Source organism: Hypanus sabinus, chromosome 5 (assembly GCF_030144855.1).
Source record: "Hypanus sabinus isolate sHypSab1 chromosome 5, sHypSab1.hap1, whole genome shotgun sequence".
Lineage (NCBI taxonomy): Eukaryota > Metazoa > Chordata > Chondrichthyes > Myliobatiformes > Dasyatidae > Hypanus > Hypanus sabinus.
In genome coordinates this window covers 18,619,379-18,646,237 of record NC_082710.1, presented here as the reverse complement: position 1 = coordinate 18,646,237, position 26,859 = coordinate 18,619,379, and the positions used below count along the sequence as shown (strand labels likewise).

General features: G+C 41.8%; 1 protein-coding gene and 1 long non-coding RNA gene across 16 annotated transcripts in view; one reads left to right on the top strand and one right to left on the bottom strand.

The window, feature by feature from the left end:
- The window catches only part of ppip5k2 (diphosphoinositol pentakisphosphate kinase 2), a 108,276-nt gene extending 104,613 nt beyond the window's left edge, over positions 1-3,663 (bottom strand). For all 14 annotated transcript variants that reach the window (XR_009512117.1, XR_009512118.1, XM_059969463.1 and 11 more), the window contains exon 1: positions 3,528-3,663. The gene's annotated coding sequence lies outside the window, so the exon portion shown is untranslated. The remainder of the gene's footprint in view (positions 1-3,527) is intronic.
- On the top strand, positions 3,462-25,517 carry LOC132393968 (uncharacterized). Of its 2 annotated transcripts, none has more exons than XR_009512122.1 (3): positions 3,462-3,510; positions 23,429-23,542; positions 24,456-25,517. It is a non-coding gene; the product is annotated as an uncharacterized LOC132393968 (long non-coding RNA). The 2 variants fall into 2 exon arrangements; XR_009512121.1 differs by having other exon boundaries at positions 24,090-25,517.
- Positions 25,518-26,859: the final 1,342 nt, after the last annotated feature.

The following is a 26,859-nucleotide window of genomic DNA, read 5'->3' as shown; positions in this document are numbered from 1 at the left end:
TAAGAAAGGATATGCTGACATAGGAGAAGGTTCAAAGGAGGTTCACGCAAATTATTCTAGGATTGAAAGCCGTGTCATATGAGGAGCATTTGATGGCTCTGGTGGCCTGTACTCGCTGGAATTTAGAAAAATGAGAGGGGCTGTCATTGAAACCCTATTGAATATTAAAAAGCCTAGACAGAGTGGATATGGAGAGGAAGTTACCTAAGTGAGGCAGTTTAGGACCAGTGGGCACATCCTCAGAATACAGGGACATCCATTTAGAACAGAGATAAGGAGGAATTTCTTTAGCCAGAGGGCAGTGAATCTGTGGTACTCATTGCCACAGGTGGCTGTGGAGGCCAGGTTATTGAGGCAGAGGTTGATAGATTCTTGATAAGCCAGGGCGTGAAAAGTTACCAGAAGGCAGGAGAAAAGGATTGGGGGAGGATACTGTTCAACTACTATCAAATGGTAGAGAAGGCTCGATGGGCCGAATAGCCTAATTCTGCTCCAATGCCTTATGGTCAGACAGCACAATATTCCAAGATACACACCCTATAGGCATGACAGAGATATTGGTATGTGAGGAAGATGTAACAGCAGTACTTAGAGAAGACATTGTGGTGGGATTGTCCAGTGAGATCATATGTTTAGAACTTAGAAGCAACAAGGGGAGGGTCACTCTGGTGGGACTGTATTATAGACCCCCTACCCCAATAGTCAACAGGAACATGAGGAGCAAGTGTGTAGAGGAATTGCTCATTGTTAGAATAATAATAAGGTACTATTAGTGGGAGATTTTAATTACTCCAGGATTGATTCTGTCTATCCAAGTGCTGGTTGACCCTGTCCCTCAAAATTCCCTCCATTAACTTCCCCACCACTGGTGTCAGGCTGACCAGGCTCCCTGGCTTGACCTTGCTACCCAACTTAAACAATGTAAATACATTACCAACCTTCTAGTGTTTAGGAACTTCTCCCAAGGCTAACAATGAAGCAAGTGTCTTCGCTAGGCTCTCCGCAATTTCCTCTCTGGCTTCCCACAATGTCTAAGCGTGCACAATGTCAAGCCCTGAGGACTTATTCACCTTAATGCACTGTAAGGCTGCAAATACCTCCTTCCCGGTAATATGAGCGTCCTCCAAAACAGCTCCACTTGTTTCCCTTATCTTTTGAACACTATGATTTTCTCCTCTGTAAACACCAGGGAAAAATATTTGTTAAAAATCCCATACATGTCCTGCTGCTCAAGACAGGCATGCCAACCAGTCGAGTGGTGCCGCAGCAACAGCCTGGCACTCAACATCAGTAAGACGAAAGAGCTGATTGTGGTCTTCAGGAAGGGTAAGATGAAGGAGCACATACCAATCCTCAGAGGGGGATTAGAAGTGAAGAGAGTAAGCAGTTTCAAGATCCTAGGTGTCAAGATCTCTGAGGGTCTAACCTGGTCCCAACATATCGATGCAGTTATAAAGAAGGCAAGACAGCAGCTGTACTTCATTAGGAGTTTGAAGAGATTTAAAAATGTCAACAAATTCACTCAAAAACTTCTATTGTTGTACTCTGGAGAACTTTCTGACAGGCTGCATCTCTGTTTGGTATGGAGGGGCTACTGCACAGGACCGAAAGAAACTGTAGAAGGTTGTAAATCTAGAGAGCTCCATTTTGGGTACTAGCCTACAAAGTACCCAGGACATCTTCAAGGAGCGGTGTCTCAGAAAGGCAGCTCCCATTATTAAAGACCTCCAGCACCCAGGGCATGCCCTTTTCTCAGTTACCATCAAAGAGAAGATACTGAAACCTGAAGGCACACACTCAGCAATTCAGAAACAGCTTCTTCCCCGGATCCTTACCCACCAGTCTCTCCATTCAGTAGTTCAGACTTTGCACTTTTTGCTAGCTCCAAAAAGATACCATAATTAACACATATTTCTCACCTATTTCCTTTCAGTATTTCAAAAGGACCCCTGCAGAATCTCATGTTTACTTTTTTCATTCTCATACCATTTTTGAAAAATTACCACCTACATCAATTTTACCGAACAAGGAACAAAAGTTCAAAATAAATTTAGTATCAAAGTACACATATATCACCATTTACTTCTCTGAGATTTGTTTTTTTTGCAGGCATTCACAGTAGATATAGAAAAACCCACAGAATCAACCACACACAAGACGGACAAACTCATGCAAAAAACATCAAATTGCTGCAAATGGAAAAAGAAAAACAAAATAATACAGTAATAATAAATAAGCAATAAATATTGAGAACATGAGATGAAGTGCCCTTGAAAGTGAGTCATTTCGTTGTGGAAACATTTCAGTGAAGAGGCAAGGGAAGTTAAGTGAAGCTATCCCTTTCGTTCAAGAGGCTGATGGTTGGGGGGTAATAACTGTTCCTGAACCTGGTGGTGAGAGTCCTGAAGCTCCTGTGTCTTCTTCTTGATGGCAGCAGTGAGAAGAGAGCATAGACTGGATGCTGCTTTCCTGTGACAGTGCTCAATGGAGGGAAGGGGTTAACCTGTGATAGGTTGGGCTATATGCACTATATTGCAGGCTTTTCAGTTCAAGTGCAGCACAGTACAGCCCTTCTTTCACAATGTTGAGCAAACCCTTGAACCTAGTCCAGGATCAAGGCAAACCTTCCCTCCCATATAGCTCCATTTTTCTTTCATTCATGTGCCCATGAGTCTCTTAAGCGTCTCTAATGTATCAGTTCCATCATCACCCTCAGCAGTGTGCTCCATGCACTTAGCTTAAAAGGCAAATCTACCCTTTAACTGATTTTCACGCCCCACTCCTATCAAGTATGGATCAGACAAAGTAAATTATGCAGATGTAATATAACATTGCAATAATAAGCGTTTTTGAGAGCTGCAAAACTAGGATCTACCCTGGGCCCAAGAAGGCAACATGCACTCTCACCATCCAGCACATGCCCTTTTCTTATTACAACCATTAAGGAGGAAGAACAGAAGCCTGAAGACACACTCCACAAATAGCAACAGCTTCTGTCTCTCCATCATCAACCGGATCCATGAACCTGTGCACGCTACCTCGTTATTTTTTTTTTGCATTTCTTTTGCAGCGTAGTAATCCTTCTACCTTGCACGATAGTTCTGCCACAAAACAACAATATTTCATGACATATGTCAGTGATGATAAACCTGATTCGGTAAATCTTGCAGGGCCATTATCAGTGACAGCAGATAACATGGAGAGTGAATCGACTATAAGTTTCCCACTGCAGCACACGGAAGGGTCAGCAATGGGGTGTATTCGCAAGGCTGATACAGTTCTAAGCACCGAGTCGGAGCATCTTAACGCAGACATGTAACCTATTGAGCCAATGCTAATGCTTACACCAGAGTTGACAGGAGCATTCACTAGTGAGGTTGGGGGGGGGGGGTCCGATCGCACAATCACGTGACTCAGTCCAGCATATGTTCCCCCCCCCCCCCCCGTCACGTCACGGGAGTTGGCACCCGGGCACATGTGCCGCCGCCTTCGCCCTCCCAAGGGGAGGAGGTAGGTCTCATTCTTACCTAAAGGCCCCGCGGTGCCCATCAGTCGGCCTGCCGGTGCCACAGGGGGGCGAGTAGCAGCTTGTCTGGGGAGCCAGGTCCCCTGCGTCCCGCACGCCGAATACCTCCTGTCCGTTACCCGGCCGCTCGCCCGCACGAATTCCCCCAACACCAGCACTCCGGTAGCTCGTTGCTTCCACCCGTTCCGCCGTCTAAAGCGTCCGGACAACTCGGCTTCGGCACTTGAAGTTCCGCTTTTGAAGTTCACCAGGCAGGTTCCGGGCAAGTGAGGAACTTCTGGCTGTCTTTATTTTTCTGCGTCACTCCAACCTGTCTCTCCTTTGCACGGTGAATGGCAGTTACCCACTTCGGTTAATACTGATTCTGCAAGAGGAAATTAAGTCTTCGAAAATATCTCAAACTTAGCGCAAGTTAAAGGTGTCTCTCAAAGTGCGTCGAATAAATGTCAACCTGCAAATCTGCTGGAGTGTTTAAAACATGGGCTGCGGCAGCGGTGGTGGAGGCGGAAACGATATGGTCTTTTAAATAGGTGCATGGAGCTTAGTAAAATAGAGGGCTACAGGTAAGCCTAGTAATTCCTAAGGTAGAGACATGTTCAGGGCAACTTTGTGGGCTGTAGAGCCTGTATTGTGCTGTAAGTTTTCTACGTTTCTATGACAGTGCCTGTACCAGGTCCACTCCCCCATCTCTTACCCTGGTACAATTGCATTGGGCTGCATCATGCCAAACTTAAAGTTTTACAATTTTTTGCTGGCAGTTTCCAGCTTACTCTCACCTTCACATGAACCATTCCTGGCTCTTTCTTTACCTTTCTCAGTCATTGTCAGAGCAGAGGAGATTGGCTAGCCACCAAAGACCACTTCAAATCCATGAACTTTCACAGCTACCTCTTCTCGTTGCCATCAGGAAGAAGGTACAGAAGCCTGAAGCTATGTATTCAGAAATAGCTTCTTCCCCTTTGCCACACAATTCCTAAGTGACATTTAACATATAAACACTACCGCACTTTTTAAAAATATTATTTCTGTTTTTGCTCTATTTTACTGTTTAATGTATATATATTTAGTGTAATCGATTTACTTATTTTTCCTTTCTATATTATCATATATTATATATTGCATTGTACTGCTAAGTTAACAAATGTTATGACATATGGCAGTAATAATAAACCTGATTCTGATTCTTAAACCTGTACAACCCTAACACTGCCTTAGCAATGGAACACTACAGACCACCTCTTGCATTACCGAGAAGTGTCTGATTGTGTCTTTTTTTGCATTTAGATCTTTGTTTTTGTTTTCTCTCTTAGAGTCATAGAAAACTACAGCACAGATAAAGGCCCTTCGACCCATCTAGTCTGTGCCAGAACATTTAAACTGCCTAGTCCCATCAACCTGGACCCAGACCATAGCTTAAGTGGACATTGAACCCATGAACACTACCTCACTATTTTAACTTAACTGTTTAATATGTGTATATGTACCTACTGTAATTGATTTACTAAATTATTTTTTCTTCTGATATCATGTATTGCATGTACTGCTGCTGCTAAGTTAACAAATTTAATGACATAGGCTGGTGATAATAAACCTGATTCTGAAGAAGGAGAATGGAAATGGACAATGAACATAGCTGAAGAACATGGTGAAATGCTCACAGTACCCATTTGGAAGGACAGATACCGCTATCGGAAAATCCTCATGCAGACAATGGTCTCAAGGAAAATGAGTAGATACGTTTTAATTAGCCAGTTAGCACACAACATTGGAGATATTTTGATACCTTTTTTCCTTGGATATTTATTTATATTTCACTAGGACTGGGTTTTCAGGTAAAAGTGTTTCAGTACTGTGAGTAAACAAAGTGAAGCAAACTGGATTGGTTACGCAACAATGAGCTCCAATGATTACATGCACCACATTATAGACTAATATATATCTAAGCCGGCTGTTGGTGTAGTGTCATCAGCATTAGGTTTCAAGGCAAATGGTTCAAATCCAGCCAGCTCCTTGCACACTTTCCATCTGTAAACACGAAGAAATCTGCAGATGCTGGAAATTTAAGCAACACACACAAAATGCTGGTGGAACGCAGCAGGCCAGGCAGCATCTACAGGAAGATGCACTGTCGACATTTCAGTCCTGACGAAGGGTCTGGGCCCAAAACATCGACAGTGCTTCTTCCTATAGATGCTGCCTGGCCTGCTGCATTCCACCAGTATTTTGTGTGTGTTGCTTTGCAACTGTGCTGGGTTGAGCATTGAGCTAGCAACCTGGCCTTGTAAAAACAGGCAAATGCAAAGAAAACTGCAAGAAATGCCGCCCAATATGCCACAGGGGTTGAAAAGAAACAACAACCATATATAATGGACCTTTATTTATATAATATTGTTTTGTTTGTTACAGTTTAAAATCTTTTGTCAATACAGTTTCAATTTAAGTTTATACTGCTATGAGCTAAATTATTGCTTCCTGGCAAACAGTAAATTTCCATGGGTGTGTCAGTATTCAAACAAGTATCTGTCCTATTTTCCCTTATAGGAACATTCAAACTGATATGTGCTGTGTTTACCCAAATCATATTTCCCCTACATGTGTTTATTTATTGGAAATGGCCATTTTATTACTATTCACATGCATTGTAAAGATATGATACTGTTAGTTTGAATTCACAATAATAGCTAACTCATTATGAGCCTGCGTTAAGAGGGTTACACCAGCTTGAGATGAGAGAAAAGAAAGCAATAAATAAATAAATAATCTCTGAATGGTTCCGTGATGGGGCAAGTGAAGTTATCCCCTCTGGTTCAAGAGCCTGGTGACTGAAGGGTAATAACTGTTCCTGAACCTGGTTGTGTGTGTCCTGAGGTTCCTGTACCTTCTTCCTGATGGCAGCAGCGAGAAGAACCTGGGTGGTGTGGGACCCTGGTGATCGATGCTGCTTTCCTGCGATGGCACTCCATGTAGATGTGCTCAATGGCAGGGAGGACTTTACTTACCATGAGTGGGCCGTATCCATACCCCTGCCATCCATGTATCTATATAAATTTCTCTTCAATGGTGAAATCACCCATGTCCACCACTTCCACTGGCAACTCGTTCCACACTCCACCACCCTCTGAGTGAAAAAGTTCTCCCTCATGTTCCCCTTAAACATTTCACCTTTCATCCTTACCCTACAACCTCTAGATCTAGTCTCAACCAACCTCAGAGTAAAGGGCTTGCTAGCATTTACCCTGTCTATACCCCCTCATAATGTCGCATCCCTCTATCAAATTATTTTCCCCGTATTTTCCTATACTCTAGGGAATAAAGTCTTAATCTGTTCCATTTTTCCCTATAACTTACGTCCTGGCAATATCCTTGTAAGTTTTCTCTGCATTCTTTCAATCTTATTGACATCTTTCCTGTAGGTGACCAGAACTGCACACAATACTCCAAATCAGATGTACAACTTCAACATAGCATCCTAACTCCTGTACTCAATACTTTGATTTATCAAAAGTACATTTAATATCAGAGAAATGTATACAATGTACATCCTGAAGTTCTTTTTCTTCACAACCATCTATGAAAACAGAGGAGTGCCCCAAAAGAATGAATAACAGTTAAATGTTAGGATTTCAAAGCTACCCCCCCCCCCCCACACACACATACGCAGCACTATGAAGGCCAATGAGCTTTCTTTACGACTCTTATCTACCTGTGACACCACTTTCAAGGAATCATGGATCTGTATTCCCTGATCCCTCTGTTCTACTGCACATCCACTACCACTCTCTGGCTTCTCCCATGAAGCCAATGTGTAATCCAGTTTACTACCGTATCTTAATGCCAAGCAGCTGAAACCTTTTGACCAACTTCCCACATTGGACCTTTAGCAATGCTTTTCTTAAGTCCGTGTAGACAACATCCCTGCCTTGCTTTCATAAACTTTCCTGGTAACTTCCTCAAAAAACTCCTTAAGACTGGTTAGCCATGATATCCCTAATCAGTCCCTGTCTATCCAAATATTCGGAGCCTGGAACACCTTCCAATAAGTTATCCATTACTGATGTCAGGTTCACAGGCACCTCAATGGTGGCTAAGGACATTTTAAATACCTCTGCAATTTCTGCCTCCCGTAGGATCACATTTGTGTGTGTGTGTGTGTTGCTCAAGATGTCCAACATCTGCAGGGTCTCTTGTTTTTAAATGAATATCAAGGTAGTATGTGGTGACATATATGTACTTTGAACTTTAATTCACTGTTACTTTTTGTCTGTATCAGAACTGGCCACTTCTGTTTGGCATTGCCCTGTTTTCTTTTGCTTTCTTTGTACAGACTGATTTGCTGGGCAAACATTACACATACCATACAACAAAAGCAACATGTTACATGCACAGTGGCAGAGCTAGGAGGTGGCTCCCTTGCAGCATCCAAACCCAAATTCAATCCTGGCATTAGGCAGTGTTGGGAGTGTGAATATTCTCTCTCTGACTGCATGGGTTTCAATTCTGCTCTTAATTAGAGCCGAGACAGACAGAAACAAGTTAGCAGAGGAAGTGGGAGAAAGCGATGGTAGAACAAAGGGAAGTTCTCCAAAGAATGAAATGATGTAGTGGTAAGGGGTCAGCCAAGCTCCTTTCTCATAAAATCATAGCGAGAGAGAGCATGAAAACTCACCCTTTGGCCTGCTAACTGGCTGGTGAGCATCAACATCCATGAGGCAGTTGAAACCAAACCAAAACGACTGAGAGACTAAGCCAGGGTATTCGGCACTGTATGATGTACTTCTGAATAACGAAATTCCAAATCGTCAAAAGACATAGTCAATCCTTTATTATGAAACCAGCAAAGACTAACGATCTTGTAGCAATAAAAAAACTAACAAAACTAAATTAGCCATAGTGTTCAAATCAGCACAACTAGGCATTTCAATGGGCAGTATAACTAAGCGTAATTAGTGATCGAAGTGTTCCAATTAGCAAAGTTAGCATATTAAAGTGAAGTTAGCATAACTAAACATTACAATTAGTGGTCAACAACAACAAAAAATCATTCCCCAGTTGCCTCTAACATATCTAACAACTAACTAACCCCAAGTGTGAATACATAACTATACTCATTTGCTTCTACCACGCCTCAACCCACATGATAGATTACCATAATATACGTGCCACAAAATACTGATAGCTCCTACATCCCAGTCCCTTATTACAACTACATACTACCAAAATAGGAGACATGAAATCTTCATGGACAAACCTCTTAACAGTTATACAAATATCTTCTTTCTTCTTTCAGTCAAGTCATGTAACAGTCACCTATACCAGAGGTTACTAGCACTTAGTCCAGTACAGTGTGATCTTTACCACCATTATCTGTTAAGTCAGAGTCAAGTCAAAGTCATGAAGCTTCTAGCACTGTAGCTCCTCAAAACTTTGCTTCCTGTAGAAAATAGATCTTGGTTATAGGCCTGTCCAGACAGCGAGTCTTGGTGAAGATGCATACCAGCCGCACAAATCCTCTTCTGTCTGGAAAGACTTGAATGACTCTTCCCATGATCCATGAGTTTTGAGACTCTGTGTCATCAGCTATAAGCACAATGTCTCTTGGGAGGAAATAGCATTTTATATTTGGCCAGTGCTGATGTACCTGTAAATACTTCTTGGCCCACTGTTTCCACAAAGGAATCTGTGTCTAAAGAAGATGCCACTTCAATGTGAATAGATCATATAACTTGATGGGTAAAAATGGCCCCATGCCTCTTCACAGTACTCCTTCTGTTCTTCACCTCAAAAGGTCCAAAGTAGAGTGTTCCTCCACATGTAAGCAGAGGATCATGTGAAGAAACCCTGTTCAGAGGTAGATCTGTCATGTGCTGGCATCCTGGACTGCATGCAACCGTTGACAAACAACACCATTAGACAGGATTTTTCTAATAGCTATACTAGCACCAGGAATACAATATGTTTGGCATAACCTGGATAATGTGTTTCTGGCCAGCATGTACTACCTCTTGATGCACTTGCCCCAGAATTGAATCTGAGATATGATGATCCTTTGCCAGTATAATAGGATGTTTAAACTCTTCAGGCATGGCTGCCCTCTAACTCTCAGTGCATCCTCTTCAAGTATTGGATTGAGCTTGAAAACATTGCTGTGCTTTATCACACTTTTTCTACTTTGCAAACTTGAGAATCAATCTAGAAATTTTCTTTGGCAAAACCCAATGATCTCCATGTCAACCTTCCTGAGTTCCGCCACTCAGTTGATCTGACCCTTGGCCTTCTCAATCTTTCTCTCCCAAGAATACCCTTGTCATTCTTCATCAAAGTCAGTGAGCAAGAATGATTTTCAATTGCTTCCTTTTAAGAAACAAGAGCAAGTTCTTAAATCAAAGAATCCATGCCATTGTCTTCCTCAAACAGGTCCAAGACAAGAAGTGATAGATTGAATGTGTTACTGTGTCCACCTCCTCTTCAACCCGTATGCCATTCATTGTAACATTCCTCTTTATTTTCAGAATATCTAGTAGAAGTATTCCAGAACTATTGGGATTCACAATCCATTCTCTTACAGGTTGAAGAAGATACTGGGCCCTGATACCCATGTCTCATTCTTAAAGAATGCTTTTACCTTCAACTCTCTAGAGGTCACATCTACTGAGTTGCTTGAAGTATTTACATACCTCCATTGAGATGCTTGTGAGATCTTAAGAATTACTGAAACTCTGCAACAAAGGTTCAGAACCTGGAACTTTCATTCTTGATATTCTTCAACACAGAAGTACTATCAGTCCAAGTTACTGAGTCATGAAACCGCAACTCCTTCCTCCACAATGTGTCCATGCAGCTTCCCATCATGGCAGCAGTGAGCTCTGTATGAGGCATGGAAACTAGTTTCAATGGAGCTACCCTTGATTTTCCCTTGATAAAAGCACTGTGCACCTGAGAATGTGTGTTGTGCAACAATGGACACATCACTGTTCCATAGCTGTCTCTGCTTGTGTCTGTAAAGTGCCTTCTCTAAAATCCAGGAGTTTCAAACATCTAACAATCTTGAAGTCTTCAGGCTAGCAGAGTTCTTCCAGCCAGCTTGTCCACACAGGAGCCGTGACAGTCTACTATATCTTAGCTGTGGTCACCATCAGACCACCAGAGAATCTTCAGCAGATCAGCATCTTCTGCTGGTACTTTAACCTGATGAAACATCAGTTCAATTTCTGCCAGGGTCACCACTGGTTCTTTTCTGAATCTGGTTTTGACTTCAGTAAGTGAGCTAGTAAGATCTGGCCCTTGTAAAAGCTGACCATTAAGTGATACTCTGTCCACAGTCAAAACTTTCCCATAACTATGTTCCAGATCCTCTGCTGGCACTCTCTTGGCATAACCTTTGGAGATGACATCCATCATTAACGTTGTTTAGTCAGTGTGAAATGACAAATCCTTAAACTTCTTTGTTAGATTTAGAGCACACTGTTTGGCAATATTCCAGTGATTTGGTATGTTAACCTCTTTCTTTCTCAAAGGTAAACTAATCCAGTAGTGGCCATCCACCAGTTTTGCAGAATTCATAACCAGCTCTATGATCTTGAAATCTTCTTTTGACAAACCAGCTTGTTCATCCTGACCACATTCAGGGAAGTCTGCCTTGAACTCCCACTGCCAAAGTTTAACCAAGTTCAAAACTGCGATCCTGTTAACAGTCAGCTCTAGCTGTGCACAATCTGTTCCATCCCCATGGTCTCCTTTCAGTGGTCCATTCACAGTCCAGTGCAACATTGTCCTAACTGCATAGGGTCCATCATTAACACTGCGGATCACTTGCAATGGCTCCAGTGCTTTAGGCATATTTGTCCCTATCAGAAGCTCAATTTCTGAATCAACTTTTGGCAAATTGTCATCCCTGTAATGCCCTCTGTTGTGGAATGTTCCTTTTGTGGACAGACATACTTTCCTGCATATTGATGTTAGGTAGTTCATAATAGCTTTCACCACCTAAGCTAGCCACCTCCAATCCTGAAACAATATAGCTACTCATAATCTTCTCTTGACCCATTGTATGGGAGTGAATGCATGTCCTTTTTCCTGTTCTGTTGAGCTTGTTCATGAGGTCCACTGTGCAGAACACTGCTGTATTTCCTTGATCTAGGAAAGCATAAGTAACCTCTGCCTTGTTACCCTTCTTAGATTTCACTTACGGGAGGTTTACAGTCATGATCAGCAACCTCTGTAAGGCTATTAGATAGCAGAGCACTACTCACTGCCGTGTCTGATTCTTTCACAACTTGTTTTATTCTGCAACCTTTTCGTTAGAGTAACTAAGAAGTATGCTGGGATGCTTCCCATTGCGTCCAGTACCTTGCATGAAAGACACTTCCTGCAATCTCCTTGCTGATGTGTCCTCCACATACAGAAGCAACCAAAGCAAACACTGTTTTCCTTTAGGAAGGCAATCTTCTCACTATGTGCTCTATTCTTCAGCTGAGGCCACGATTCCAATGTACCTTCACCATTTCAGAAAAGACGAACCGTTTCGGCTGACAAGACCATTTCCCTTCCATTAGCTCCAGGTTAAGTTTTTAGCTGTACTTCTCACAGTAGTGGCAAAGTTTCTTCCTTCAGCCTCAGAACAAATTGTGACTTAGTTTTGTTTATACATTTGCTCATTGCCGGTGATGTAGCATCCTGAATATTCACACACACCAGGTGTGCAGCAACATTTACTTGCCCTTCTATAAAATTAACAATGCCAGTGAAAGTAATCTTATGGCTGTGCCTTTCTTGCAGTTTGCAGACCACTGTTTTCCATTTATCCCTAAGCATATAGGACAATTTCTTTACGATACTTGATATATTAGCATTCACGTCCAGTTCATACATGTACTACACTTCTGCCATGGCATTCCAACAGCATCTAAGAAAAAGACTGTAGTCTTAAAGAGCTTTCACATCTTATCCTGCTGCTGTGTCTAATGGGTCTTATGGTCTTCAGATTTGATAGGTACCCAAGAAAGATCTTTTTGCATGTAAGCAGATACAGTTTTCTGCTCATTATGATCAGGTTCCTTTGTAAAGCCTTAGCATTTAGATATCCTTTCTGAGAGTCAACGTGCTGGTGACTCCTGATGAGATCTCTAGGGCAACCTCTAGTGTACTATTCAAGGAAATAGAGGCATTCACCGTAGCTATTGGTCTTGCCTTCAATGCTGTTTTCAAAGCCCTCATGAATACATGACAGAGCAAGACAGGCAAAGATGAAATGCTTTGCTGTTGTACCAATAAAATTGTTCTTTCATTTTGCTTCCTCAGAATATCGTTAGTGCTATGTTGACCTCTGTCATCTAAAACAAGAGTGTTGCCATGCTGAGTGTAGGTTATGACCCCGAGAGCACTTTTAGCTGATGAATATGACAAAGTTTCAGAGTGCCTCCTTAGTGCAGGCTGAGAATAAATACTCTTAACTACCAGTTGGGGGGTTCTTTTTCATGTTACATCGACACTTGAGGAATGAGTAAATTACCTCAAGTAGATGTTTTTGTTTTTCTTTGTGCTTTTTCAATATAAGATCTCACACCACTGGACTGTCCTGCTGGAGCACTTTCAGCAGTCACCACACATTAACTTTGGCCATTTATGTGGCAATTTCTTCCTCCAACTGGAACTGGTCCTTCTTTTTCCATTGCTGTTCCAAAAGGAACTGCTCTTACTCTTCCATTGCATGTTTGTCCTTCAATAATCGTTGACATGCGATTAATACAGCTAAATGAGCTTCTGTTTTAATGTGTGCAGAGGAGGTAATAGATACATAAGATTTTCTTCCTGCAACAGAACTTCAAGCACTGGCATTAGACATACTGTCATTCAGTTTCATGTCAACCTGTGGGTCACCTGCTCTGTGCCTAGACAAAACATGCATTGAAATTCGAGGCACATTGTCTGATGAAAGGTGATGCTCATAGTCATCTATTGCAGTAACATGACCTTCAATACAATATGTTTGGGTCAACCATTGTTTTGTATCTTCTATAAATACACTGTAAAAGCGACTAATGTTTGAAAAACATTGGTTCTGTTTTACTTGGTCAGCCTTAAGAAGTAATGAGATTAACATGTAATGTTAAAAATTAACAAAAATTAGGCAAGTCCTTAAGAAACATTTGCAAGTCATTTTCTTTAATTTTCATAATTGATGGTATAAAACCTTTGTTCACGTTTGTTAATTCTCCTTTTGAAGAGTGTTGATTAGATTAGCCTTAGCTTTAGCTCTAATTTCTCTTTTGCAAGCCCTGACCGCAGGGTTGTTGGCGCCAATTCCATGCTTCGATACACTTGTGTTACTTTCTTTAGTTGCACAATTTGCAATTAACTCTTTGTTTGCCTGTAACACTGTAGATATTCAATTCAATAAACATAATCAACAGACAAACTGTGCACACAGCACTTAAACCGGAACGAACAAACTGCCTTCAATTCAAATGACAGCTATCAGAATGTTTCAGAACTTCAATAAAACAAAGCGATAAACCCTTAGGCACACACCACACAATCGAGCAACAGTCCCCAATGAATGGGTAGCGCTAACCTTTCAAGACTATGTTCAAACTACTAATGCACGGCATGAATCAACAAAAGGTCACAGATAATCCTAGCACAAGCTGCTCCTGTTTCACTGAGATCTTGCTTTGGTAGTCTGAGTTTGCTTCAAGCACGCTTCAATGTGAAGAGGACCTGAGCTTCTCTATCATATAATACAAGGACTATACTTCATCATAACAAGCATCAATGAGAAGGCTCTTAACTTCTCTACAAGACTAGTTTGATGGAAATCCTAGAGATCCAGAGTTTGTAACACAAATGCAAGGGATTTCCTGATTGGAAATTCCACCACATCATGATAGAAAATAGATCTGCAGTCTCCTAAGGGCCAGTGTTCATCAGAAAACCTGTAACTTAAAGAAGGTGGATGTGGCAAAGTTGTTTCCCATGGTGGGGGACATGAAGAGTGTCCATTCAGAACAGAGATACGAAGAAATTGCTTTAGCCAGAGGGTGGTGAATCTGTGGAATTTGTTGCCACGGGCGGCAGTGGAGGCCAAGTCATTGGGTGTATTTAAGGCAGAGATTGATAGGTATCTGAGTAGCCAGGGCATCAAAGGTTATGGTAAGAAGGCGAGGGAGTAGAACTAAACGGGAGAATGGATAAAATGGTGGAGCAGACTTGATGGGCTGAATGGCTGACTTATGCTCCTTTATGGTCTTATGGTCTAAGGTAGAAAGAATGAAGGAGGTCTGTCAACAATAGGAACTACATGTTCCTTCTTTAATGCGGTTAAGATCATTTGCCACACAAATATTCAGGTGAGAGCTAATAATGAAGGAGAGCTCATCTATAAGAGAGAAGAAGTCAGTGTAAACTATAATGAGCATTTCTGGGAGCTGCTTATTTAATACTATGTCCTTGATGCAAGCACACTTGACTCCATCCCACAGTAAACCCTTTGGCCCATTCCAGATGCCACCACAGTAAGAGAAGAGGTGAAAAAAAGCAATCCATTAAAGCAAATGGTATCCCTGCTAACATTCTAAAATTTGGTGGTAAGGCTACACAGCTATATTTGCTACATATGAGAAGAGGGGGACTTCCCAGAGGACCACATGGATTTCGTAGTTATAGCCATCTTCCATAAACAAGACCATTTTCTATAAAAACAAACTAAAACTCTTCTCACCCTTAAATTTTTTTTATCTGATATTTTAAATTCCTGGTGTTTAATCCCTGGAACCATTTGCTAATTGGAATATTTATCCATCTACAGCTATTATAGTGTAATTTATTTCTAAAATCTCCTTTCAACCTTCTTGACTCATGGATGGACCAGCTGAGCTTCTCCAATCTGTACTTTACCTGATATCCCTCAAACTTTTGTGAAGAACCTTTTGTGAATCTGATTTATTGAGATAGAGCACGGAATAGGCCGTTCCAGCTCTTTATGCTGTACAGCCCAGCAACCCCAAATTTACCATAGCCTAATCATGAGACAATTTACAATGATCAATTAAACTACCAACCAGTAGGTCTTTGGACTGTGAGAGGAAACCGGAGCACACAGAGGAAACCCACACAGTCATGGGGAGAATGTACAAACTCCTGACAGACAGTGGGGGGGATTGAAACAGTGTCGCTGGTGCTGTAAGGTGTTGTGTTAACCACTACACTACTGTGCCTCTACTCATGAAGTCCAGAATCTTATTTGCTTTACTCACAGCTCTTTCAACTTGTCCTGCCATTCTCCCACAAGAGCTGCATTTTCTAGTTCCAAACTATTTCACATAATTGCTGCCACTGTATCAGTGGAGTTAGCTGCTGCCTAAGGGGTGCCCAAGGCAGATATCGCATTGAGCAGCCTGCCTTGCATGTTGTTCTTGATGTTTCATTATTTTCCCTTCATAATGTTCTCTGGCTAGATCTATGCTCAATTGTTATTCTCATTTCCTTAGGCAAATCCAATGATTTGTCTACAATAGTATTCTGTTGCTTCTGGAATCTTTAGCCTCCTTCTATTTTCTGTATACACAAAGTACACTGCAGATGCTGTGGTCAAATCAACACGTACAAATAAGCTGGATTGATGCTGCCCGACCTGCTGAGTTCATCCAGCATATTTGTACATGTCTATTTTCTGTATGCTTCCCCTTTGTGAATCTATTGTATTTTGATAACAGACATCTATATCTACCATTAACCTTTTCAGCCCCAACACTATCCCTGATTTGGCCTGCTGCGTTCCACCACCATTTTGTGTGCGTTGCTTGAATTTCCAGCATCTGCAGATTTCCTCGTGTTTCCCTGATTTGCTTCTTGTTCTTAAAACAACTAAGCTAATATCATTGCCTTGTATACTTGCTGTAAAGTACATATATCTCCCTGGCCATCATCTGAAGCAACACCAGCCAGTCTGTTTACAAGCGTGGTGCTGTATTTGATCTTGGAATGAGTTTCCAAGTATATATCTCTTCCATTAGCCAGGTCATCTCCTCCACCACCCAGCTCTACAATGATCACCACAATTTATAACGTTCTGAAAGGCTTAAGTCTGGAGTCCCATCTGCTGTCATTCAAAATCCTCTCCACCCATATTTCAGTCAGAAACATCGACACTTTACTCCTCTCCATAGATGCTGAGTTCTTACAGCATTTTGTGTGTTACTTTGGATTTCCAGCAACTGTGGAATCTTGTGTTTAATTGTATTCTAATTTGGATTATGTTCTGTTCATCCATGGTCGCTGCGCTTGCTGGCATACACTGACTCTTAGTTAAACAGCTTTTCAACTTTAGAAATCTCATCCCATGTTTTCAAATCCTTCCATGGTCTCCTCCCACCTTCTCTTTGTTATCTTCTTATGATTCTGCAATCTTAAAAATAATCTGAAGTGGCTTCCAATTTTGCTTCTTGTTGTTCCCAAACTTGTTGAACAAAGGCAGCTAAAGCTTAAGTATCTCAGACATAAGGTCTGGAATTTCTTTCATAAAATCTTTAATGTCCTTGTCATTAATGTGCTTTCATTTAATCTACTACATTTGGTGACAACAAATGTTAGGTTTTTGTGATGACACTCCTGCAAATTGCCCCAGAAGGTGATGATACATGTATTGGAGTATTATTGTCACATGAAAGGACTGTCTTACATACTGGTCATACAGATCAATTTATTACATGTGCATTGATGTAAAACAACAACAGTGCAGAATAATGTATAGTTTCTACAGAAAAAGTGCAGTGCAGGTAAACAAAGTGCAAGACCATAATGAGGTAGATTGTGAGGTCAAGAATCTATTTTCTTGTATTAGAGATTTAACAGCAGGGTAGAAGCAAGTATTTCATCACTGTGGATGTAAGTGCTACTGAATAAGTAACTGAGGCAGGTTACTATGTTCTTCTTAGGCACTGGTATAAATGAAGCCAGTGGACACCTCAGACTGCAAAACCGAGAGGTTAAAGATCCCTGTTGGTTGATCAGATCAGGTCTGTAGTATTTGGCCAGGTACCCTATCTGAGCCGGATGCTTTCTGTGGGTTCACCCTCCTGAAGGTGTCACAAGGGGACGTGGAGACTGGACCCAAATACAGGACACAGGAACTGAAATACTAGGGGCAAGACAGGAACAACTAAAGGATAGAACAAGATGGGGAGACCGTGGCATGCAATGGTGATCCTGAGGTTCAGAGAGAGTTCATGGCAAAGGCAGGACCCTGGCTAGGCTAAAGGATGGGTCTATGGGACAAGGAATGCTGGGAGGATAGCCCCCTGGGCAGGCTGTATTACTTCTGGGAAGGGCCCAGCCTCCCAGGCAGGAAACGGGCCTGGGCAGGTCGCAGGGCACCTGGGCAGCATGCAGGGCACAACCCATCAGAAGAGAGGGGTAGGAAAGGGTCAGAGTCCCCCGCCAGGCAACGGCAGTCTGTCCTGCTTACCCAACAGAGGCAAGGGATCGGAAGGGAGCTCAGTCCAGGGTGACTACGAGAACGGACTTACAGAACTAGATGATTAATGGTGGGTACTCCAAGCCAGGGTCAAAACAGGATAGACAGGCAGACAGTGCAAACAAGGCAAACCAGACAGAATAGCAGGTACAAAACAAACAGAGAAACAGGACAACCCCCCAACTAGACTCAGTCCCAGAGCCCCTTATATACACCTGCCAACCGATAGGCATCAGGTACATCTCCTTAAACCAAGCTGATCCTATTTGGGCTGAAGGGTGAAAGGAGGGATGGCTACAAGACCCGGAGTCCAGAGTCCGCAGACTGGATCAAGACCCGGAATGCGGGCTCCGGAAAGGACCATAACAGAAGGATGCTCTCATATTGGCTTCAGAGGCGGAAATCTCATCATCATCAGAGGCTGTGGGAGCTTGTGATGGTTCCTCTATGTTTTGACAGTCAAAGTGAGCATAGAAGGCATTGACCTTTACTGAAAGAGTCGACAGAGGCATGCCAAGTGTCTTTACCCTTTTGAGGAAGTACTGGCTTTCTTGGCCATGGTGTTCTCATGGCTGCAGCAAGAGAGTCTATCGGTGATGTTCACTCATAGGAACTGTTGATGTAGTCAAGAATATGTGCACAGACCCCCTACCCTTTCCTGAAGTCAATGGCCAGATTCTTCTGTGGACATGGTTGTCATGACACCATGTCACTTCGCCTTTTGTCTCCTTCCGGTACTCTGACTCATCATTGAGATACAACCCATTAAGGTGGTACATCTGTAAACTTACAGATGGAGTTAGAGCAGAAGCTGGCCATGCTGTCATAAGTGTCTAGAAAGTAGGATAAGGGGCTGAGAACAAAACCTGGGGAGGACTAGGGTTTGGAATAATGGTGCTGGAGGCTTTGCTTTTTAAGAAAGATGTGAAATGGAGGGAGTGCAAAAGAAGTTTACTGGAATGGTCCTAATGAAGAGAAAGTTTAGATAGACTGGATAAACTGGGGTTATTCTCCTTCGATCAGAGGAGTTTTCAAAGGAGTTCTGAAAGAGGTTTTTAAGATTGTGATACACAGAAAATAGATACCTCATTGAAAGAAGGCACATATATAACTGCAATTTAATACTTCAGAAATTTATACTGTAACTTTTCTTCTAATTTCACTCATCTTTGAATTACTTTCTTTGAAACAAATTTCCTTAAAAGAAGTTCATTTATAATTGCTCTGAAGTTGAGGAAGAGGTTTTACATGGATTTAAAGAAAGAATGGAAAAAGTCATTTGGCTTATTGAATCTCTATTTGCTCTCTACAAGAGAAATTCAACTAATCACACTTCCTGCCATTTGCCTGTAGGTCTGCAAATCCTTCGTAAATACTTTTCCAGGTCCCCTGGAAAGCCAAGATTAAATCTACCTCGACAGCTACCTCTGGAAATGCATTCTTGCCCTAAATACTTCAGGCCAAAAACAAAGAACTTGCTTTAAATAATTTTTTGGCAATCCGAATCTTCACAGTTCCAATGAGAACAAGTTCGCTCTCTCTCTCTCCTGTCACTTTCTAAAATACCTCTCTCATTTCCCTTAGTGAAAATAAGCTTGATTTCTCCAGTCTGTCTACATATCTTAAATCCCTCTTCTGCACCCACTGCAAGTCTTTCACATTTTTCCTAGTTTATGAATACCTGATCTATGGCCACCTAGTAAATGTGAATGAGCTCCCACAGTATTATTAAATTCAAACAGGAAGCAGTATTGAAAAGAAACTGTTTCATGTAACTTCCCTACAGTAATCAGATACCTTTGCATCTTCAGAACACAGGCTGCCAGTTTCACCACAGGAGGCCACTTTACAGGGTTGCTTTGGAAACTGACAAGCAATTGCTTCTATTAATAACTGTGCAGTGCTGCTGTATTAAACACTGTAACAGCCATGGTTACCTTAAGCTTGTCAAAGCCAGCCATTGAGCGCGAGACATTCTGATTCTGTTCCAATGTAACTAAGCAGGGGAAGGCGATGAATAAATGTAAGCGTTAAGTGGCTCTGATCAACACCATTCATTAAAATATTGCAGAAGTGTAATAACTCTATCAGAGTGATTCTGTGTATTCTGCACTAGCAGCCAATATGCAGAGCAACAACCACAAAATGGAGAAACTCTGCAGGACAGATAGCATCTATGGAGAGGACTAAACAGTTGGCATTTTGTGCAAGACCTATCATCAGGTCTGGAAAGGAAGGGGGAAGAAGCCAGAATAAGAAGATGGGAAGAGGAGAAGGAGTACAAGCTGGTAGGTGGTAGCTGAGACCAGAAGGGGGGAAGGTAGGTGGCAGGGGAAGGGTGGAATGAAGTGAGAAGCTAGGAGGTGATAGGTTGTAAAGGGCTGAAGAAGATCATCATGACTTCTATCATCTGGAGTGCTCTATAATGCCCCGGATAACTTTTTAATCTCAAGTTCTGCCACTTTACACAATACATGAATCCATGCAAGTGCTTTTTATGCACTCTAATTAATATCACTTTTCTCACTTTTTATTAACCTGCATATACTCACATTTTTCTCCATTTTTTTTTCTGTCACATCCCACCAATCCATCCATGTCATCTTGGAGTATTTTCTTATCTTTAGTGCATCTGATGCCACCTACAGCCTTCCCTCCCCTAACTGGCTCCATCTGTTCTTCTTTTCATTGTCTTTGTTCACCTCTCACTCACCCAAATCTACTCCCTCCTCCCCCGTCTGGCTCTTTCTGCCCACCTTCATTCACACATCATCTACCAGTCTCTGCCTCACCCTTCCCCTTCTCCCTTATAGACTGCCTGCCATTCTTCTCCATTCTTAATTGTGAAGCATGGTTGCAACCCAAACTGTTAATAATTCATTTTTCTTGCATATTTAATATTTCAATAATATTAATATATATGTATATATAGGTTGATTAAGCATTCTTGTTCATTTAAATCATTAATTGCAGGGTTTGGGCCTCTTACCTCAGAAAGGATGTAGTGTCATTGGAGAGGTTCACAAGGATGATTCAGGGAATGAAGAGGTTAGCATGTGAGGAGCATTTGGCAGCTTTGGGCCTGTACTCACTGGAATTTAGAAGAATGCGTGGGGATCTCATTGAAACCTACCAAATGTTGAAAGGACTAGATAGGGTGGATGTGGAGAGGATGTTTCCTGTGATGGGGGTATCCAGAAACAGAGGGCACAGCCTTAAAAGTGTGGGGTGACCTTTCAGAATAGAGGTAAGGAGAAATTTTTTTAGCCAAAGAGTAGTAAATCTGTGGAATGCTCTGCCACATATTGCAGTGGAGACCATGTACGTGCATATATTTAAGGCAGACGTTGATCATTTCCTGATCAGTCGGGATATCAAAGGATATGGTGAGAAGGCTGGTGTATGGGGTTGAGTGGGATCTGTGATCAGCCATGTTGGAATGGTGGGGCTGACTCGATGGGCTGCTCCTATGTCTTATGGTCTTATATGTAAAAACGCGTTAATTGCATAAATCATCATGCTACCATGGAGGGACAAAGGAGAGTCAATGCTACCATGTGATGTGAGTGCCTCAATTAAAGTAAACTCAAAGTTAGACCCACGTTTTGCACTCCCCTGCCTTCCTTTGAATTGGTTTAATGTTTTGAAGTTACAAAGCATAGCAGTTTTCTCCCTCAGATTCTGCTTGATGAACTGGGTTCCTGCAGCAGTGTGTTTTTTTGCTCATGATTGCAGCATTTATTGCTCTCTTGCTTCTCCATTGAAGAGACAACGTTGGAATACTCTTGCATCTGTTACAGGTTGCATGAAACAGTTTCTTTTCAAAAGACTGCTTCCTGTTTGAATTTTATACCTTAATACTATGTGAGCTCATTCAGATTTACCAGATAGCCATAGATCAAGTATTTATAATCTAGGAAAGATGTGAAAGACTTACAGAGAGAGCAGAAGAGGGTATTAAGGTACATAGACAGACTGGAGAAATCGGGCTGATCTCTTGAAGGGGTCCGAAAGAGGGATTTTAAAAAGTGACAGAAGAGAGAGTGAACTTGTTCCCACTGGAAGTGTGAAGATCTAGACTGCCAAAAAAAAAGATTTGAAGAAAATTCTTTGTTTTTGGCATTAAGAGCTTGGGGCAGATTCAACCCCTGGAAAAGTACTTAAAAGAATTTGTAGGGCTACAGGTAGAAGGAGGGAAATTTTGGGCTAGCTAGACTGCTTTTAGTAGTTTGGAAGATGCTGGAGTCTGTTATTAACAATGTTGTTTCTGGGTACTTGGAGGCACGTGATTAAGTAGACCAAAGTTAGCATAGTTTCCTTAAGGGAAAATCTTGCCTGACAAATTTGTTGGAATTCTTTGAGGATAGACAAAGGAGAGTCAGTGAATGTTGTTTACTTGCATTTTCAGAATGCCTTTCACAAAGTGCTGTACATGAGGATGTTAAACAAGATAAGAGCGCATGGTATTACAGAGAAGATACTTGCATGGATAGAACTGGCTGGCTGGAAAAGAGTGGGAATGAAGGGGGCCTTTGGCTGCTGGTGACTAATTGTTTTCCCTCAGCGGTCGGTGTTGGGACTGCTTATACGTCAATAATTAGATTGTTGGCTTTGTGGCCAAATTTGTGGATGATACAAAGACAGGGAATTGTATGGTCATGCACATTGGTAGAAGGAATAAAGCCGTAGACTATTTCTTAAATGGGAGAAAGATCAGAAATCACAGGTGCCAAAGGGCTTGGACTACTCATGACTATTCCCTTAAGATTATCTTTCTGGCTAAGTCAGTGGTAAGGAAGGCAAATGCAATATTAGCATTCATTTTAAGGGGATTAGAATGTCAACTCAAGGATATAGTGCTGAAAAACTATAAGTTATCATGCACTTGGGGTATAGTGAACAGTTTTGTCTGAGAACTGATATGCTGGTATTGGAGTGGGTCCAGAGAAGGTTTACAAGAATGAGTTTGAGGGTGAAAGGGTTAATGTTTGAGGAGCATTTGATGGCTCTGGGCCTGCATTCATTGGAGTTTAGAAGAACAGGGGAAGGGGTCTCACTGAAGCCAATCAAATATTGAAAGGCCTAGATAGAGTGAATGTTGAGAGGATGTTTCCTATAGTGGGTGAGTTTAGGGCCAGAGGGCACACCCTCACAATAGAGGAATATCCCTTTAGAACAGAGATGAGGAGCTTATATCATTTCAAAGAACAAATTGTCTACGGATCATTGGGTCATTTTGCTCTGAACAGACCAGTTTCTGAAGTTTGCTGTGTTATCTTCAATCTGGGCTACAGCTCTAGTTCCTTAGTTTGCCATTGTCCTCCAGTGCTGCTGTAACCACATGTAATGGTAGGTTTAATATTCTTCTAGCATAGACCTTCGTTTCTCCTGCTGGTGACTTCCAACCCTGACACACCAAATTGTTTTCACAGGTGGACTATCGACCCAACTTCTATCGAATACTTAGTGGAAGACCAAAAGAATGGCGCAGAAATTGGAGCCTCTCCTTCCCAGTGTCAGAGATCTGGGTTTAATCCTGACCTTGGGTACTGTCTGTGCTGAGTTTGCATATCTTCCCCAAGACATCTCAAATATGTTTTCTTCCCCCCCCAGCCATGCAATCATGCAATTCCTAAATGGACATTGAACCCATGAAAACTACCTCACTTTTTATATTCTTAGTTTTTGCACTATTTTAGCTATTTAATATCTCTCTCTCTCTCTCTCTCTCTCTCTCTCTCTCTCTCTCTCTCTCTCTCTCTCTCTCTCTCTCTCTCTCTCTCTCTATCTCTCCTCTCCTCTCTCTCTCTCTCTCTCTCTCTCTCTCTCTCTCTCCTCCTCTCTCTATATATAAATAAAAAAATTGATTTTCTTATTTTTTTCTATATTATCATGTATTGTATTATACTGCTGCTGATAAGTTAACACATTTCACAATGTGTTGCAGTAATATAAACCTGATTCTGAAATATAGAATGTGAAAGTTGGAAGGTTAAATGTCCACATAAATTATCTCTAATGTAGGATGGTACTAGAATTCTAATCTTCCTTCTTCCTAAAGACTCCTTTGCAATTATAATCCTTCTTTCTCAGATGAAATATATTGAAGAAAAACTGTATGGATCATTTACAATGCAAAGTAATCAAACTTACCAGGTAATTTCAATACAATGCTAACTTGGTTCAGATAGATGCGGAGTTTTTAAATTCATCTACAGAATGGGAATGGCTGTATTTATTATCCAAACCTTGGAGATATTTTGGGAACATGTTTTGACCTACTATAATCTCATTGGTGGAGGTGCTTTCAAATTGTTACTGGGTAATTGATTAGTTGATTTTTATTGTTCGTCCATTTTATCGGACAACGACAGTGAGGGAGGGTTTTTAAAGTTGAAAAGCTCTCTTGACTTCAGAGGTACAAGTAGTCATCACAACTGGTGTCTTCCTTTCTTGCAGTGGATGACCATGACATTTTCTGAGCCTTGTGGTGCCCTTTGCTCTCCAACGTTGTAGAACTATCTTCCTGACCTTTGGATCACACTGTCAATCTCGTCCATCCAGTTTTCTGAAGCTGACTTCACATACTAGGGCAGGCATGTTTCTGTCTCACTGGGGTATGAGGCCCACTGGCCACCCTCACCTGGTTGAGTCTGCCTGTTGAAGTGCTGTACCTGGGTGTGGCCACTGTTACATGCAAACTGCAACTCTGAGCCACAGGTGAAAGCTGCGTATCCAGTGGGGGTCAAAAGTGATTCAGCTGCCCTGAATGGACTTGTAAATCCTCTTCACCAATGATGCTATCCCTCCCTGGACCCCCCTACCCCCCTTGCTGGATAATAAATTCTAGGATTTAAATCCAGCAACGATGAAAGAGTTTTTTTTACAGCAAAACATCTGATAAGGTCCCAGGTATGCAACTAGTCCATGTGGGACCTTGTCATCAGCAGATTGAATGCAAAACTGGCTTCCTGACAAGAAGGGTAATTGACAATGGATGTTTTTGTGACCGTTACTACTGGGTTCCTGCATGGGTCATTCAGCAGGTCGGGCAGCATCCGTTGAAATGAACAGTCAACGTTTTGGGCCAAGACCTTTTGTCAGGACTGAAGAAGGAGGGAGCACGGGCCCTATAAAGAAGGTGGTGGGGAGGGGAAAGGTGCAGGTGAAAAACCAGAGGAAAGATCAAGAGGAAGCAGGGAGGGGACAGGCAGGAGAGGTGAAGAAGGAATGTAAGGGGAAAGCACTATGGGTAGTAGAGGAAGGCAGAATCATGAGAGAGGTGATAAGCAGCTAGAAGAGGAGGCAGAGTGAAAGTGGGATGGGGGAAGGGAGAGGGAGGGAATTACCAAGAAAATTCGATGTTCATAGCGTAACATTGACTGCTCATTTCAACAGATGCTGCCGGACCTGCTGAATTCATCCAGCTTGTTTGTATGTGTTGATTTGACCACAGTATCTGCAATGTACTTTGTGTTGGCTCAGTTCTTGCTCCCTTGTTTTATTTTAACATATATTGATTTCACCCTGATTATAGATGTTATGATAAAAGTTTGCATATGATATAAAAACTGTTTATGTGGTTAACTTCAAGGAAGAAAGATTTAAGCTGTAGAGAGATACAGATAACCTGGTCAATTGAGCAGAAAATTTAAAATTAATCCATAAGATTTTAGCTGATGCATTTGGGGAAATGCTGCAGGGGAACATTAAATAATAGGGAGAATATTAAGTAGTATAATAGAAGATAAAGACCTTGGAGTTTTGTGTCTAGATTTTTTTCATTGGACATATAACTATATAACCATATAACAACTACAACATGGAAACAGGCCATCTTGGCCCTTCTAGTCCGTGCCAACGCTTACACTCACCTAGTCCCACTGGCCCGCACTCAGCCCATAACCCTCCATTCTTTTCCTATCCATATACCTATCCAATTTTACTTTAAATGACAATACCGAACCTGCCTCTACCACTTCTATTGGAAGCTCGTTCCACACAGCTACCACTCTCTGAGTAAAGAAATTCCCCCTCGTGTTACCCTTAAACTTTTGCTCCCTAACTCTCAAATCATGTCCTCTTGTTTGAATCTCCCCTACTCTCAATGGAAAAAGCCTATCCACGTCAACTCGATCTATCCCCCTCATTATTTTAAATACCTCTATCAAGTCCCCCCTCAACCTTCTACGCTCCAAAGAATAAAGACCTAACTTGTTCAACCTTTCCCTGTAACTTAGGTGCTGAAACTCAGGTAACATTCTAGTAAATCTCCTCTGCACTCTCTCTATTTTGTTGATATCTTTCCTATAATTCGGTGACCAAAACTGTACACAGTTCTCCAAATTTGGCCTTACCAATGCCTTGTGCAATTTTAACATTACATCCCAACTCTTATACTCAATGCTCTGATTTATAGAGGCCAGCATACCAAAAGCTTTCTTCACCACCCTATCCACATGAGATTCCACCTTCAGAGAACTATGCACCATTATTCCAAGATCACTCTGCTCTACTGCATTCTTCAATGCCCTACCATTTACCATGTATGTCCTATTTTGGATTATTCCTACCAAAATGTAGCACCTCACACTTATCAGCATTAAGCTCCATCTGCCATCATTCAGCCCACTCTTCTAACTGTCCTAAATCTCTCTGCAAGCTTTGAAAACCTACTTCATTATCCACAACGCCACCTACCTTAGTATCATCGGCATACTTACTAATCCAATTTACCTACATCAGACCCAATACAGATCCCTGAGGCACACCACCAGTCACCGGCCTCCAACCTGACAAACAGTTATCCACCTCTACTCTCAGGCATCTCCCATCTAGCCACTGTTGAATCCATTTTACTACT